General features: G+C 38.5%; 1 protein-coding gene and 1 long non-coding RNA gene across 3 annotated transcripts in view; one reads left to right on the forward strand and one right to left on the reverse strand.

The window, feature by feature from the left end:
- Nucleotides 1-1013: 1013 nt before the first annotated feature.
- LOC125285166 lies at nt 1014-16325 on the reverse strand. Of its 2 annotated transcripts, XR_007191991.1 has the most exons (7): nt 15952-16325; nt 13307-13475; nt 12653-12709; nt 10753-10920; nt 6539-6665; nt 1715-1797; nt 1014-1607 (listed from the first exon to the last, which is right to left on the reverse strand). It is a non-coding gene; the product is annotated as an uncharacterized LOC125285166 (long non-coding RNA). The 2 variants fall into 2 exon arrangements; XR_007191992.1 differs by lacking the exons at nt 1014-1607; nt 1715-1797 and adding an exon at nt 6382-6397.
- tshz1 (teashirt zinc finger homeobox 1) overlaps nt 15744-16902 on the forward strand; it is a 34398-nt gene continuing 33239 nt past the window's right edge. Inside the window, exon 1 of the mRNA XM_048229457.1 lies at nt 15744-15790. The gene's annotated coding sequence lies outside the window, so the exon portion shown is untranslated. The remainder of the gene's footprint in view (nt 15791-16902) is intronic.

Below are 16902 nucleotides of genomic sequence, written 5' to 3' on the forward strand. Positions count from 1 at the left end.
AGCTAAGAAGAGAGATGATGATATTCATGTCAGTTCAATTTCAAATGTCACCATAGTCGGAACCATGTAAAAAATTTTCCTTTTCAAAGATCTCCAGATTAATTTGTTTGTGACAATCTGTGAGAAGAGCACTGAAAGATTTGAAATGAAAAATTTGGGGGATGTTTTCTCATTACATTTATTATAATTAAGGCGACATATTTTAGGAAGAAAGACACAGCTTGATATTGATTGAGTTACAATGACTGAACAGACATACACGGAATACAGTATGGTAACAGCAAAGTTAAAGGGCACTCAACACGACGTAAAAAAAAGCCTTGCAAGTTGTAATGTCCTGAAACATGTAGGTCACCTTTGGGTCATTACTGAAAGTTATACTTTTCTCAACTCTGCTTGTCAGTGGAAATTCTGCACTTTGTAATTCATTGAGATGTGAAGTTGTTGCTTTAACATACTCAGGCTTTACTCAGTGCTTTTGAAGTGGCACAGATCATTTATCTTTACATATCAATTCATTTATTTAACCACACTGCTGTCTGTCTCTCTACGCATTTTATGTATCAGAGCTTGTTAGACTAATTAAAACACCTGGGGTATGGAAGTGTAGTACTGTTGGAGAGACTGCAGAGTGAAGAAAGGGAAGTTGGGGGGGGGGGGGCGATAAAGATAAATGGCACATCAGAAACCAATTATCACAGGAAGTCTGATTAAAACATTTTCACATTTCTTCTCCCTCTCTTTTTTTCGATTACAGACAGGCACTTCTGTAATTATACTTTCAATCCCGACATTGTATGCCACAGCTCAAATAAGCAGAGCGATGCTGCTTCTTTGTTTATCTAATTTGGTGTTCAGTTGTGGCTTCCGCTAACCTACTGTAGTGCCGCAGAAAGAAAGAGTTCTCACTTAAGCACCTTAACACTGGATGTTTTGTGTTATTATGGATCGTCACATCAAAGCAAGACAACTAAACAGCAACTCTTAACTCTTAACTATTCTGTTAACATCCTTGGGAAAAGAATGCAGAGTACCTTATTTAGTTTTTGAAGAATCAGGGGTTTAGGTTGGCTCTTATTATGCTGCTCTGATGATGGTAGAATGTCTAGTTCCAGGTTTGGTCTCCGCTAAACCCAAAAAAAGAGTCCCAAGATAAACGACTGCTCTTTTGTTGGACTGTCCTACAGCCACTAGCTTTGATGTCCACTCCAGAATGCAACACGAGGCTTCACCTCTTTGCTTTTTTGTCACAGGCAGAGTTTGTGTTTTTAGATTGAACAGCTGTGAGTTTTGGAGAGTGTTCATTCACTCTCAGAAAGTGGGAAAGCGAACACAGTGGGAGAGTGGGGTGTTTTTCCTGTTGAAGAAGTCAAAGTTGAAGTGCCAATTCATTGTCATTGCTACCAAGATGAGGACATAAAAAAGGGTTACACTTTTCTCTACTCTGCAGTGAAAATGAATAAAAGCACAGGCCCTGTATGGTTTTGTCCAAACCTGTTTTTTTATATACTGATATTTTTCCTCCTTTGAGCGTCCACACGAATATGCACAAATATCCGTGGGTGGCTGTTGAGAACATGCCAGTCAAACAGACGGCGATCAGAGACCTGAAGAAAATTCAGACAAAGGACAGAATGTCACCTTTTCAGTCCAAAACTCTGTTTTCCCTGTCTATACTCAAACACGGAAGCCAGAGTTTTCAAAAATTCTTTACCTTGGTCGGAGTTTATTATGTGTGTGTGGTGGTGGACCTGGAGACCATAACCTTTCATCCATGTTTGATTCCTGTCTTATTTACTGTTTATGGAGAAGAGGAAAGGGATAGGCACAGGTAAGACACAGATACACACACACACACAGAGAATTGTGTTTTCAGAGATGCACACACACACAGATACACACACAGGGAATAAGACATAGATACACACACACTACACACACACACACATACACACACAATTGTGTTTTCACCAAAGAAGCTTGCCTCATGTCAACACAACTAAAGCTTTGCCAGAGAAATGTGGTCTAAAATGATTACTGCACTGAACCTGTCTAAAGCTTCAGGCTCACAGCAAAACACTCAGGGTGCTGCTCATGGACCCTATCAAACCATAGTAGGCCTCAGCTTCTCAGCCTATCATTAAAAAGCAGCACATAGAAACCAGTATTCACACTGAGAAGAGAAGTCAATAATGTATATCCAGAGATTCACCTAAACCGAATACTGGCGGCGTAAAAGACCACTAGGGTTGGACAGGCTAAAATATTTTACACCAGGTTCACAGCAAGCAGGGATTAATTATGTAGCATACTTCGAAATGAAAAGAACTTTAATATACATTGGAGAAATGAATGTGTGCTACCATTCTCGCTTTTATGGTATCATAAAATATATACTGATGTGCTTAATTTTCTTTAATAAAGTGACATGAACATTTATTAAGACTGGCATAAGTTAATGATACTACAGGCCGTTCAAAGTCCTAAATACTTCGTTACAGCCATATATGGGTGTCCATGAAGGACCAGAGGAAAGGTCACTGATATTTTCATAATACTCTTTAAATAGTCTTTCCTTTCCCAGGAGACTACCTTTACAATTTCATTCAGAGCAGGGGACTGAAATTAATGCAAAGGCAGAAGAGGGAGGAAAAATACTCAAAGAGTGAAATATGACCCAGATTTTCTGACGGTATGTATATGTATGACTTACAAAACTTTTTTGAGTGAGGGGACATTCAGGAGGATCTGCATAAAGTTAATAAATGAGCCTCCTGATAGAATACTTAAACCCTCCATTTCCCGACGTGGGATGAGAGAAAGGTGTTTTTGAACTATTTGGTTTGTTTATTTATTTGTTTCCTACTTCCCACTCTTCCCACTCGCATACCCCCTTCTTGGATGACGGACAAGCTGCATCTCAAGTCATGATTAGATCACACTCTGTTTCTGACAATATACCACTCTGTTAAGGTCAAGCACAACAGAACGTCAGGTATGGCGATGAAAATCTTTCTCTCTGTCTCTTCCACTCTCTATCTTTCTCTCTCTATCTCTCTCCCTCTCCCTTTTCCTCTTTGTCTTTCATCTTGTTTGTCACAAACTGGACAGGTCAGCTCATAGTCCACACTCTGTCCAAGGACTTTGTCTGTAACTAAATACTCCCATGCTTTTTGTGTCAGATATTTTGGACAGGCTTGTCTCTGATTTACACCAAGTGTGTTAATGGGATGAGATTCTCACCACTGTCACATAAATTAGGACATTACTGTTACTTGACGCATCTAATGGTGATACAGACTTCTGTTTCGATTTTATACGGCATTAATGAAAGTGGACTCGTAAAGCCAATTTGTACGCACACAGTCAATAGCAAGGGAGACACATCATTTTTATTCTCATGATAAAATCAAGTCATGGAACAATTCAAAGATAATCATCTCCCCGTTTCTATTCTGTATCATTCTGATCTTCCAGACAGATCTGTTAAACAAAATGCAAAATGATCCTTCAGATTATGTTGATTTTTTTTTTCCTTGGCTTTATGCTGCTTCCCCCCATGGCTTTTCCCTCCCATATGTGTTTGAGAATGTGTTGATATTCCACACCAGAGCCAGGCAACCGACTGGCAAGGAGAAAAATGATATTTCTGACAAAAAACGCCTGGAAAAGCTGTAGCATAAACACAACATTGCTTTTTGACTCTAATAGTCTTCGACTGCTGCCTTAGGGTGACAAGAGACACTGTGATTCTTTTGTGCCCCAAGCTAAAAGCTAAGGGCCCTTGCTAGCTCAGTAGAGGTGTCTACATCCAGCCACAGGCAAGGGGTATCCAGCTATGTTAAAGATAAAAGGCAGATATTATTTTGTTGGCTGCAACACTCTGACTGAAGTAGAACAATGTTGTGTCAAGAAAGACAGCATGGCAGTTTGGAAATGGATGAAAAGCATGTGTCTCAAGGCAGCTGTTTGACAAACTTGTTATATGAGGAAAGGACATTTAAGGACATGTAGTTTGATGCTGTACCTGCACCCTGTTCAAAACAATAAAACATGTTTTTTCTTTAGCGAAAACAGTTTTCCACTGATATACAGTGGGTAAAGGAAACAAAAACTCAACAAACATCTAAAGAATTTTACATTACAGATACGTTGACAATGACCAGCATCTTACAGCATCTCTTAGATGTCAGAGTATGGTCTGCCATTTCACTCCTCAAATGTTTCCAAAGACATTCAATGTAGTTGAGGTCTGATGACTGCACTTTTGCTGAGCCTGACAGAGCTCAGATGCATTTTTAGAATCAATGTCCTGATTGCCCTCTTTGAGAGTGAATCCTCTTCCCCAAGACACCCAGCCCCCAAGGCACGATGTCTCTGTGGAAGACTGTGCCTTTCCCACCTATCAGCAGAACTCAGCCCCATTAAATATCTGTGGAAACATTTACAAACATTTGAAAAGGTAAAAGGCAATATACTATATATTCTCACAACTGTGTCCATGATGTTATAAGAGAGTTCAAATTACATTTTGCCAAAATGTGACAGATTTGACCATTTGAGATGACAACTTATATGAAAAATATATAAAAAAATATATGAAATGCTTTCAGTTAAGGGTATATAAGGTATTTTAAGTAATGTGAACAATATACTCTACGATATAGCTCTGATCCCATGAGCATGAATGCTGCTTGTGTGAAGAATAAAATGGGTTGCATATGACTGTATGATGAGCAAACTCAGAATCCCTTATCTCCCTGGAGATACATGTCAGAATCATGTGCTTTTCAGTCCTGAAGCATGTCAAGTAGAACACATTAATCATGGGGACCTACATCAAAATGAGATAACTGCTTGGTATAGCAGTGCTTCAAAGGGACTGCGCTAACCGACTCCCAGTGTGAATAGGCCCACCTTGACACCTTGAGTACACACTGCATGCTGTACACGTGATTAACTTATTGAACCTTGGTTCTCTATTCACATGCGAGTGCTAAAACATTGAGACTTTCTGTATTATTGACACCATTACTAAAGATAATTTGTTCTTTGTAGATACACTACCGGTCAAAAGTTTGGGGTCACTTAGACATTTCCATTCTACTCCATTATAGACAGAATACCAGCTGAGATCAGTTTTCAGATTACATTATGTGCTTACATAATTACAAAAGGGTTCTCCGATGTTTTCTCAGTTAGCCTTAAAATGATATCAGATTAGCAAACAGAATGTGCCTTTGGAACATTGGATGGATGGTTGCTGATAATGGGCAATGTAGATATTGCATTAAAAATCAGCCATTTCTTTCTACACAACAGTCGAGAACCCCTTTGCAAATATGTAAGCACATAATGTAATCTGAAAACTGCTGCCCTGATTAAAAGAACAATGCAACTGATCTCAGCTGGTATTCCGTCTATAATGGAGTGGAATGGAAATTTCTAAGTGACCCCAAACTTTTGACCGGTAATTCATATTTACTCAAATCTGTCTCGAGAGCAAAAATAATTCAATACATTTCATTTTAGACATTCGTCAGAGTTTGAACATCAGACTATGAGCTAACATTTGAATTAAATAGTCAAATTACAGTGAAGATCTAGACTCCCTCATTTGAGTTTATTGTTTGATTTCTATTTAAGCACTATGAATAAGGCATGGTTACCATTCAAAGAACTGGTAATAATTCAGTGTTAGCATAAAATGGTGCCATTTATATTTTGTACCTCCTACTACCTTTAACTGAAATTTTCTTGGGAGAACCTTGGGAGATTGTTTTCATAGGTTCTCGAAAATGATTCTAATAACTATCACAATAACAACTGTCAAGCTTTTCTGTCTGTCATTTTTTTTAAAAACTAACATGCTATTTCTCACTGCCTCTCTTCTCATTTTTCTCTGAGCAAACATCTCACTTCTCTCCTTCTTTTCATAGTGGATGCAGGGAAGGCAAATCCATTTCACTCCACTAATTGGCCAGTGTCAGCGCTGACACGCAGATAAACAAACAGAATGCAAGGAAGCTGAAACAAATGTTATCTAATTAAACAAACATACTCTCTCTCTCTCTCTTCCTCACACACACACACACACACACACACACACAGCAAAAGAGAGAAAGAGAGAGATTAAATCTTTAGATGATAATAAAAAGAGGTTGGTAAATTTGAGGTAAAAAATTAGTTGGGGTTTGACTGTTATGTCCAGATATACAGTATATTGTTCTGTAATTTCTGAATGCTTTTCCATGCTCTCTCTCTCTCTCTCGTATGCCAAGCAGGATGTTTATGGTCTGCTGTTTTTGTTGCTGGTGATCATTGTCACCAGTGTTTCCATTACAGATATGACCTGATGGATGGCACCTTTCCCCAGACGCCAGCTGATATGTGTGTCCTTGGCCAAAGCAGGAGAGAGACATTAGGGAGGGACACACCACACTGTGAAAGAAAGACAGACAGACAGACAGACAGAGAGAAACAGAAAGAGAGGCAGACATACAATATTTATATCTAGGATTAGGAACTCTAGACTGACCCAAGGAAACAAGCCGATAAGCCTTGAAGTCACGAGATGAACCAAACTGGCTGCAGTCGGACGGACCCAAACCAGCTCTCGTCTCCGAGGAGATCCATTGAATGTTTCAATCTGGACACACTCGGATCTAGAAGGCAGACGTGAGGGTCAATGTCAGTCAATGACACTGCGTGTGCAAATTGGGCCGCTGGTGAGGGGACTGGGTGGAGTTGCCAGGTGACAGCTGAGCCTTAATTGGCCTCCATGGCTGCCGTGGCAACATACTCACTATGGTGAACAGATAGGAGAATCAGCTGGTGGATAGGCTAAAAAATGCATTCTTGCTAATATATGGAGCAGCACATTGTCAATTACACTTCTTTTAAAAATGTGTTTTAAATATCTTGATATCTAGAAGATGCAGATATGATAATTCTACTGTTGCAGTTGTGCAAGAAAGAAACAGCATTTGATTTGTGTAGTTTGTTAGGTGTTACAACAGGAGGGGGAGATTTTCTATGTTACATGTGTATCTTGCCAAAGCAACATCAGTCAGTCAATCAACACATTCAAGTAAATAACAAGAGTGACTGATTGTGAGCTCACAACGTATAATTCAGATTTGTGTGTGTGTGTGTGTGTGGGTGAATGTGCACGTGTGTGTGTGTGTGTGTGCGTGCGGGCGAGTAGTTTCTCATCTTCTCCACACAGGACAGAAGCCAATGATCAGTTCTTAGGCAGATCACACACATAATTGTATTTCATAACCGTCAGGCATGGTGGACTGGTCACAGGGATGCTATTTGTGTCAGCGCAGTGTCTGCCGCCCTAGTGCAGCTCAAACCACTGGGGAGATTGTTCTGTCTTCCACCAGGACCATTACGCTGAAAGGAAATTTATGGGTGACATTTTAGGACAATTAATCAGGCTGCTTCGTTAATACAGTTATGCTACTCCTGTGATAGGCCACTGGAACTGAGTGAATAGACACACGCACGCACACACACACACACACACACACACACACACACACACACACACAGCCACAGTGCAGTGCTGCTCAAACCAAGAAAGCTGAGGGGAGGGTTTACATTTAGCCTTGCTATGCAATTATAGGCTAAATGTAATTATTCAGTACATGCATTACAATTTATTACATTTATCTATCTATTTTTAAAAAGAAAAGAGGCATATGTATTTTTCAGATTTTGTAATGATTGTTTTTCCAAAAGAGCATAGAATACAGGTCAGTCTCTAGGCCATTATGCATTTTTACTATTTATAAAGGTACTGTATGTTTTTATATAACATTCAAATTCAATTTGAAAGTATGATCAGATGAAAGAGAGCTAAGCACCTGTGATATTTCTACTAGCTGATCAGGTTTTTCATTACATGGCTATGTGATCGGGTTGAAATCCCCACAAACATGTAAGAATAGGCTTTGCCAGATACATTACAGGCATCAGTACAGCTTTTATCAGTGCCAACAGTGCTACCGGTTGTTTGTAAGGCCAGCCTCATGGCTTTTAGCTTGGTAACATGCCAGTTGTCAACAAAAACTAAAAGCCTCTTTAAACTGGGTATGAAAATAGTTATAAAAAGGTGTAGCCTTTTTGCACAAAAAAAACACTGCAAACAGTGAATACTATTACTGTGAAATTATGAAAATATGTCTTTTTACTGAAATGTGCTCACTCCACATCCCAAAGGACATTGCAATGCCATATTAATGAACTTAATGTGTATAATAACCAGAAAGCCATTTAGGAAGCATACAGTATTTTTTTTTGTATCAGTTACATTATTGTCTTATCTTTTGCTGCACCATGGAATTAGGTGAACACATATGTAAGTGAGAAGAAGAGATGGGCAAAAGAGTGAATGTGTAAGCGACTAATGGAGGGAAAGATACAGAAACAAGAATGGCGATTCTAGAGAATGTCACCTACCCAACCTTGTCACCGTGATTAGGGGACTGTGATTAATTAGTTCAGTAATACTGAGCAATTAGGTCAGTGTGTGTGTGTGTGTGTGTGTGTGTGTGTGTGTGTGTGTGTGTGTGTGTGTGTGTGTGAGTGTGTGTGCATAGAAGAGTGTAAGTGAGTTCATGTGTGTGAGGGGGGGAGGCACTACCAAGAAATGGCTTCAGCATGTGACCTCACTGTGTGGCATTTGAGACGGAGAAAAAGAGGAAAAGTTAACCCACAAGTGGCCATCTGTGCGGTGGCGGTGTGAAGCCCCTGTGGATCTGAGCTGCACAGCATCACAGGTCTGTCTGTGCTGAGCTCCCCAGACCACCTCCAGGAGCAGAGAGGTGCAGCACCAACACAGAGCAGCCACCTCAGTGCTTAACCACAGCCTGCCTTTGAAAATACTCTGACTGGGTTTTCATCTAAAACTAAAACACTAGCATTATTTGCTAGCACCACATGTTTGTGCTAATAAATGAAATATGTGGGTTTCACAATCTTGAGCAGTTTGACAATGACAATTTGAAAATCATTTAATTAGTGACTGAAGACTGATTGAATTCTTGGTTTGTTGTAGAGTAGCCATTATAAATAATACTGACTAGTTTATAGAGATACAATTATAGGCTGTGATTTATCAAGCATAACGTTGTAAAAAAGGACATGTCTACTAAGTGAGAAAAGGATTGTTTATTTCTGTAAGAACAGCAAACCGGTCACGCAAATTACTGTTAAACCTCAAATGCTGGCCTTTATTTTCATTTGTTGCTGTGGTAGCATAACATCAAACATTAGCTCATACTGTGAAGCCATATAAACACAGATATAATTAAAAAATATATCAAATTATATTTTATTATATACATATATTTCATCTCTGACATATTATGCAAGACAACAACATTCAGGCAAATGTCAAATATTTTCCAAAATGTATTTTACATGTGTAATAAATTCTGGTAATTGTATTTATTCCTGCAGTGGTCCCAAAGTGAGTCTAAGGTTAAGCATCAGCATGTCTGGACAATTCGTCTTAAATACTGTACCTTTAGTCAGAAATTGTCAAAACAAACAAAGTTTGTTTTGCGCAGAGGATCAATACAACATGCTTACCTCGATGCAAATGAATAGCAATTTTCAAAAAAATTTTTTGAAAATGTTTACATATTTAAATATATAGATGCTTTTTGGCTTGTGTCGTTACCCAATATAAAAATGGCAAGCCTTTGTGTGTTGTTTGTAGCATCTCCAGAAGAGGCTCCATTAGCCCTTAGCTACAGCTCACATTCAGCCGAGTCCTCTGATGATTGTATGGGAAAGGGTGGCATTCTCTATGCCTCCACACTATAGTATGACTTGAGGCTACAGACATTAAGCATTTACCTTCTCTAAGACATGTTTTTTTTTCTCTAACTGGAATGTAAACACTAAGTATGTATATGGCTTCTTGACTGTCTCAGTAACAACTGGCTACCACACATGTTCCTTTCATTCTTACTGTAGAAATAGAAGAAATCCTTGATAACAAAATAAAATAATTACTGTGCTATCTAAATGAGTTGGGGATCCTATTATTGCATAATGGCCCATGTGATATTTATTATATTTGTGCCTCATCTGTACGTTCCTCTCACCACAGCCTTTAAACCCATGAATACCATCATACTGAAACATACACTCTCCTGTTTGAAAAATGTAGCCAACATGAGGTACAGTATATGTATCAAAGAATGAGTAGCTGTTAATCTCAGAAGGGCTTTATACTTAACATAATAGGGTACCATGTATTTTCTACATGAATTTGACATTCCACACACTTGTATGCTGCCTTAATAGCCCCCTTGCTTTTAATTTGACACCAAACCCTTAGTCTGTGTCTCAAACCATACAATATACTTCCAGCTCAACTTTACAATACACATAAAGTACTCTGTAAGAGCCTGAGTTATTCCATGACAGTCTAATGTTTTTGGGTTATTTTATGTTCTAAACATCCATAGGTGTTTACAACAAAATATAATATGTATGTGGTAAGCTAACTTGTACTGAAGACTTAAGATAGAACTGCAAGTGGGCAATTTCTCACCATGTCTCAGTATTATGGGCATCCTTGACAATGTACTGTACCTATGTATAGCATGCCCAGAGGGGTCATGCAGACAACCCAAAATGAGATAAAGTCGAAACCGTGTCAATGAGGACACTATCCTCATACATACAGGAAGCTGGCTAAGCTGGCTACATCCCCGGCTGCATACCAACCTGTATGCAGTCTGGAGAAGTTCATTCTTGTCCTTTTTCTTGTTGTCATTTAATTGCCTGTTAAAATGGCTGACATCAATAGACCTTTAATACCATCTATGGAAATAAACGGCTTCCTTCCATGTCATTCCTCTCTACCACAGATAACTTTCTTCATCAGTCTTTTTCCTAGAAATACAAAAAGTAATGAATTACTGTATGTAAAGATCGATTATGACTATCCACTGCCAAAGAGAGGTGACATTTTAATTATGTCTCCTTATCTGATGGATTTGCTGATAGTCCCTTTCTATGACACAGTAAAATCTACTTTCTTTATTGTTTTCATCATATATTCTTATATTCTAGCTACCAATAAATTGTGGAAATTCATCTGACCCGTCACTGATTGAGGATTTCATGCGCTATGAAAATAGTTTTATCTTAAGCCTCAAGACGCGTTGGTTAGAAAAATCTGTGATACGACTGACAGAATGTGAAAAAGTGTAAGAAAGAAAAAAATTAAGATAAGATATAGATTTGTGTGCAAAGGATAAATATCTCTCAAATGGTTCATGTCCTTGAACCGTAGTAAGTCAAAGACTTTGACGAATACAGACATCATTATAATGGTATATCATTACACACTTTCTGGCATACTGCTTAATATCTCTTTAGGCGATTAGTCATGCTATTTCTTTTTAAAATATCAAAGACCGTTGACTCAAGCAGAAAATATACTTAATATTTCATTTTATCATCCAAATAACAAAAACTTAGGTATATGTGAGATATGCCCAAATCATTAAGAAAAATGCACATTTTAGGATTCTTAGCCCTTTCACTTTTTTTGTATACAAAATGTCAGGCCACTCATTAATTCTTATTAATCTGTACTTAAGACAATAATTAATGGAGTTTCTTTGTTATTTTGGTCATGAAATATGATTTTGTCCATGTAAAGCAAATGCTACTTGATTTAAATGTGAAGGCCATTACTCTGATTCCTTCAGTGATGAATGTCTGAATGAACTGATGTGAATGTTAAGTAATTGCACACAGTATCATCATTATGCAAATATAACACCACATTTTACATACTGTTACACTCACATTAGTGGTCTCATAAACACTTTTTTGTCCAAAAAACAAGATGAATAGTCTTCTCTAAAAAGTCCCAATCAATGGAAAGAAATGAACAAAAATCTGAAAGATTTTTTTTCCACCAAGTATTCTGTAAATTGTGTGATTTCAAGTCATATAATTTATTAATAACATGTAGTCTTGCCTCTGACATGAATCTTTAATTAGAAGGAGAAATGTCTGTGCTTAAGATATACACCCAATTAAGTTGAGTATTCAGGGGTAACCAAGTGGCTGTAACACACTGACTCCCTGGCTTATGACACAGACACACCTACTTATGGGCATGCAATATGGTCATTTAATTAGTAACTGTTGTGGAGACAATGTGGGACTGTGTGACAGTCCAATAAGTAGCAAAATAAGATTTCTCTCCCCAGAAATATATGCAGTTGTTCTGCAAAGTGTACATCTTATCCCTTACATTGCATGCAGTATGTATTTATATAACACAGTTGTTGGGGGAATGCAAATGGTCCAAAGTGTTACACAGTTACTATTATCATATTCACCAAATCATGGCACAAAACATATCTAAAAGTAGCATACTAAACCAATATGCAAAGCATTTTTTTCAGATACATTCAAGGGTTTGGACCGACATAGAATTGCCAGGCAAAAAATAATCCAAAAAAAGACTGACCTGTAGAATGGCTTTTACCTGCCGCCACACTACCCTGTTGCTCTTCTCTCTGTGTGACCTATAGCTGATTTACAAAGTTTAAAGTTGTGACACTTTTATCCTAAGCGACTATGAATCAAGTTTAAAATTCCTTACCTGGGTGCCTTAAGGGTGACAAATCCAACTAATAGCAAGTGATCCCAGAGACGTGTTCTGTTAGAGCAACAGAGGAATGTGTTGTGCTTCTTTGTACTCCATGTGATTGACAGTATACACATACACATGAGCATATTTTGAATCATGCAATTGTCATTCATCATCTGCGATATATAATCTTGTCAAAAGCCATTTATAATTACCCAGCCACTAAATGATCCAATTTAGTTACTGATTTGTTTATTTATTTATATAGTATAAACAAACCACACAATTGCAACCATATTGTGACCACATTTATGTGATGATCGACGGGTGTCAGATCAAATGTAACAAACATGTAAATGTAACAACAACAAAGTAATCCTCAGGGTTTTGAGCATTCTGCTAATCAGATGTGTGTGTTTACATCTTGTCTAAGTTCAAACTTTAAAAACACAAGCTGTCACCTACTTCTTTGCTTGTTTCCAGGCTGCAGCCTTCACAATTGTGTCATAAAATCTACAGAACTGTTTTCCTCCTCACTCAGATCTTAAACTTCTCACTAAGTGGTACAAATGGTAATCTGGAAACATATCCCATTTCTTTCACGTGAAATAGTTGGAGCTTTCATGAATTTTTGTGGGTTCAACAGAAACAGCCAACAACACTGACCTTTGACCTCTGTGTTTGTCTTTACTTAAGGTGACCCACCATCTGCGGAGGTGGAAATCAGAGTGTTCAGGCTCTGCATAGCTGTCTCACCTCTCCCGTATCGGCCCAGTACGACAGATGGGTCATCCGACAAGGTCATCCACTATTGAAGCCAGTCACCCTGACCAACCTAAAGGAGAAAGTCATGTAGGTTGTCAGTGACCACTGCGTATATGGGAGTATATCTAGTGTTTTTGAAATTGTCCTTTGTTTAGCGACCACTCCTCATTCTCTGCTCATACGCATGTACAGTTTTGGTATGTATCAGCCACTGTTTATATCATAAAAACACAAATAAACCGAGCATTTTCATTGTAGTTGAGGCTGTTGAAAACTCAACTATGTTTTTACATATGTCTGGGGAGAGGTATTCCATGTTGTTCAGTAATGTTTAGATCTTGACATTCTGTTGGTGGACACGTGTGCAATCCTGTCGTGAATCGTATATTTTGCCAGCAATTTGGATCATAATGTGTTGATCTAATGCGACTGCCTGTACAGAAAAAAATAAGTCTGCTTCAAAGCGTCGTGCAGCACTTCCCCCTCAGTATTTCACATTCAATCTTGTCATTGTGCCTGCAGTTGCCTTGCATGCGTTGTGCTCGACTTCTATTCTTCTGGAAAATTCCACTTGAAGTGTTAAAGTTCTGACAAAATTGCACGTTTCCATCCTTCGACCAAACAAGTGAAGTGACATAGCTTTTGCAAACCACCAGCAAGCCTCGCCACAAATGCCAGAATCTTAACATCTGTAAAGAGCATTGTTTCTCTCAACGATTAACCTTGGATTTCATGGACGGCCTAAATGTTTGCAAGGACGATGAGAGTGGAGGCGAGGACCACCATTTTGTCCTTCTCCATTTTAGTCAGAGACAGATGGAGAAATGAAGATAGAGAGAATGCACTTTGTGTATTCTGAGACATATCTGATGTGTGGGCAACATCACAAAACAAAATATGACAATAGCATTGAAATCTCTATGGACAGATGGTATTTGTATATTAGCCTCTAAACATGCAGTAGAAATGCAGCTCAGGATACAGTTTTTAGAAAGAGGGTTGAATAGTTTACAATGTGTTCATGAAATGATGTCTACAGTAAAGAATTACAATATATCTGCGACTGAATGTACTTAAATTGGGTCACTTTTTGTGCCGTCTGATCATAAATTGGTGGCTCTATACAACTGCTATTAAAAAATCAATGCAAAGCAGATTCTCTATTCAATCCAATCACAAAACAATACACTGTCATTCTGGTGGTTATATATTATGGTTATACTGTCATCCTGGTGGTTATATATATCCTATTTATGATATGGATGGATAGACTCTGGCATTTTACAAAAACAAAAAAAGAGCATATCAGAAAGTTTAACATAGGGAATTACAGAACAATTGTATACAGGGGGTTGTTTATTAAACAATTTCCATTTTACCATTTTCATTTTTAAACTATGTTGTGCTGTTGTGAGATCTCTGTAGGCTATACAAGCCTTTGTGAGATATATGGCAAAGTTCCTTGTGCATTTTTAATGATAGCCCACAACCATGGATTTAAAATCACCTTCTTCATCAACATCACCATCTTAAATTAAATGTGACGACGCACACTTTTATCTTTGGAACTATCAATTAATTAAAAAACTTTGCATCAACCCACCTCCCAACAACGACCTAATTAAAGCCTAATTAACCGTGATGTCCGAAACAAAGGGAGAGGTTTGGTATTGATCATTTGGGGTCTAATCTCCATAAACTTATATTAACAACCTCACATGGCACGGCCTTCATTAAGGGTGGAGACACACTGAGTTGTTTAAAGATACTATTCTGTTATTAATGAACCTAATTAGGATAGTTAGAAAATATTGGGCTGTGCAAATATGGTCAACCAACACGTATGACTTCCGCGGAGTCACAGAGACCATAGCCTATTTCATACCATATTTCTATTTATATATTAGTAGTATAACATATATGGTCACTGTACAATCAACTCATAAAGCCTACTTGGTGAAGTAAGTGCACTCAATGATAGAACGCATAACAGTCACATTTTAGTTTTAACCAGGAAAAGTCGAGAATTTAAAGTGACAAATGGTTAAAATGACACCCAACACAAATTGTTTTCAAGCATGCTCTTTTCAAACAGGAGTTCGAACCTAAAGCACTTGAATGGCGGGGAGGTACTGCGGAGCAGGACCCCCTTGTTTGCGCCAGTCCCGCTTCCCCGTTGAGCGCCTAACGGAGGACGAGTGACGTAAGTAACATCAAGAGCGACAGGCAGATGGAGGGGAGATGCCGGGATGGATAGATAGACAGATGTTGGGGCGGAACTTGGAAATATTTCCCCATTATTAGCTTCATCCGACAACCAGTCAGCATTAATGATCAGTGTAATAGCGACTGGCAATTCCTCAAGGATGCTCTCGCCCAGAGGAGGTAAGGTTACTTTTAGGGACACAGAGCGGCTTTCTTTAAAGTTTCTGTTGCTAAATACTCCATCGTCCATTGTCCAATACTTAAACGCATAGTCAAGTTGTTTTAGTATCATTTGAAGCAATATCACTGTAAAGCGAAACAAGTTTATGATCAACACTCACCAAAGATTTGAAAGAAATGCATCCCATGAACATGTTGGACGGAATCGGTATTTGTTGGCGATTTGGGCTGAGTCAAGACAAACCCGGAGTGTTGGCTGCCGAAGCGAAAAAGAACCTCTTTTTAAAAATCCGTTAGGTGGGGTGTTGTGGGGTGGGGGCGGTGGACACAACGATGCTATTCTCGTCCGATGAGAGATTCTGCAATGCCTTTTCTCCATTAGATATTTAAACCCACACCCACTCACTTGTAAACCCAGAGAGCAAGATCTGGACAGCATGCCCACAGCGTACGTTATTCAGGGGTTAATGAAGTTTAGGTTCAACCCGAATGCTGTACGCATATAGATTCCCTAGCCTATTCACTGTCCATAAATACAATGTGCTCACATGCTTTTATTGAAATTGTGATGTTGTAGTCGTACAAGTCTACATTTGAAGGTTTGTCATAAGCAATGCGCGTGGATGGACAGGCTTGCTTTGGCCACAGTGGACTTGATTTAACCAGTCCCTCCTCTTCCCGTGTGAAGTGCATCAGCTACTTCCTACTAAGGTGAAACGAATCAATCTGAAACTTGTAAGAACCTTTTCGGGGTCAGAGTGTGCAAAATGTTACAAATGGTTAGCCTACGTTGGACATAATTGCGGCTCCATGGCGCGTTAAGTATTTAGCCTATGCAATCTCGTTGTGAGCATTTACGATATTGACAGTGGTTTATACACTCACAATAAAATATGGGTAAACGTGATATTACCAAGATGAACAATCAAGTAATATGTTTATTCCATACTAGTAATATCATGCACATCGAGATGGTTTTCTGATTTCCAGTTATGGCGAAATAGTCATACCTTTAGTATACGTAGCCTATTTGTTACAGTAGCACACAATTCACACAACAAATATGACATGAGATCATCACGTTTAATAAGAGTTTTCCTTTAAACATTTCA

Source organism: Alosa alosa, chromosome 20 (assembly GCF_017589495.1).
Source record: "Alosa alosa isolate M-15738 ecotype Scorff River chromosome 20, AALO_Geno_1.1, whole genome shotgun sequence".
Lineage (NCBI taxonomy): Eukaryota > Metazoa > Chordata > Actinopteri > Clupeiformes > Clupeidae > Alosa > Alosa alosa.